The sequence below is a fragment of the Euprymna scolopes genome, chromosome 35 (genome assembly GCF_053919585.1).
Source record: "Euprymna scolopes isolate OS-2025 chromosome 35, ASM5391958v1, whole genome shotgun sequence".
In the NCBI taxonomy this organism is placed as follows: domain Eukaryota; kingdom Metazoa; phylum Mollusca; class Cephalopoda; order Sepiida; family Sepiolidae; genus Euprymna; species Euprymna scolopes.
Genome location: NC_136516.1, coordinates 51,326,339 through 51,327,570, shown reverse-complemented (window position 1 = coordinate 51,327,570; position 1,232 = coordinate 51,326,339). Strand labels below are relative to the sequence as shown.

Genomic DNA, 1,232 nt, shown 5'->3' with positions numbered 1-1,232 from the left:
GTGACAATTGGTATGAAGGCTTGCCCCTTCATTGACCAAGGTCTTATGTGTGGTGTTTCCCCCACATATGGTCTTTGCTTACAGTATCTGCCGGAACAGATACTACACTTTGATCTTGGCCAAAAGGCTGCGTTTATTTGCTCCCCCACCGAGCAAATTAGGCACAATGCCGATTTTTAATGTGAGGAGTTATGGGGAAATGAGGACCAACTCCCCGGAAAGTAGTGGAGCTGGATTAGTGACAATTGGTATGAAGGGTTGCCCTACATTGACCAAGGTCTTTTATGTAGGGCTACCCCCACATATGGTCTTTGCTTGCAGTATCTGCCGCAACAGATACTACACGTTGATCTTAGCCAAAAGGCCAAGAAAAACTTAAAAGGCTAAGAACCGCATCTATTAACAACAGACCTTTAATCTTACCCCAAAAGGCCAAGCACAAAATTGTTACGGACAGACCGACCGGCAGACGGACCGACGGACCGACGGAGTGACTTATAGAGTCGCCTGCACGCGACTAAGAATAAGTTTGCACTGACTTAATTAATACAATTTGTCATTTTATTTCTTTGTGAAATGGCACCTATTCCTAATTATTAAAAAATAATCAAGTAAAATGTACACTAAATACAATGCTTATTATTTTTTTTACTCGTTTTCACCCAAAACTAAACACAATAACTCTTTGACATCAGGGTCTTCTATTTGGAAACATAGCCATAAGGAGACTATGTAGGACGTTAAGCATTACAAATGAACTTTTGCATGTCATGACAGTCAGGGAAGCTGGGAATCGGAGTGGAATTCCAAAGTCTAGGTGTCCGAGGCAAGAAACTATTGGGGTAGAAGGCATCGCGGTATCTAGTGACCTTTACAGTGTAAGGATGGGGGTTTCTGAATGTCGGGTTAGTCGGTTGTATTTACGTGGAGAGGGCACAAGTGCTACGAGTTCATTACAGCACATTGGATTACAACACTTGTAAAACAGACACACGTATGAGACATTTCGGCGATGAGACATAATTTGGAGTTTGATTAATAGCGCGGAATCAATTAGGTTGGAGACTCTGCTTTGGACCTTGTCTAAGAGCGAAAGGCTAGTGGTAGCTGTACCAGACCAGATAGAACAACACTACTTCATGCACGAACGAATGATAGTATTTTATAAATATTATATACTTTCAAGTGTGTGTGCTTTTCTAGTACGTAGAGAGGAACCAGCTTCTTTGCAA

The 1,232-nt window shown here is 41.9% G+C and overlaps 1 pseudogene; it reads right to left on the bottom strand.

Moving 5' to 3' along the window:
* Nucleotides 1-252: 252 nt before the first annotated feature.
* Nucleotides 253-376, bottom strand: LOC145260029 (U2 spliceosomal RNA; annotated as a pseudogene).
* Between the last annotated feature and the right edge of the window lie 856 nt (nucleotides 377-1,232).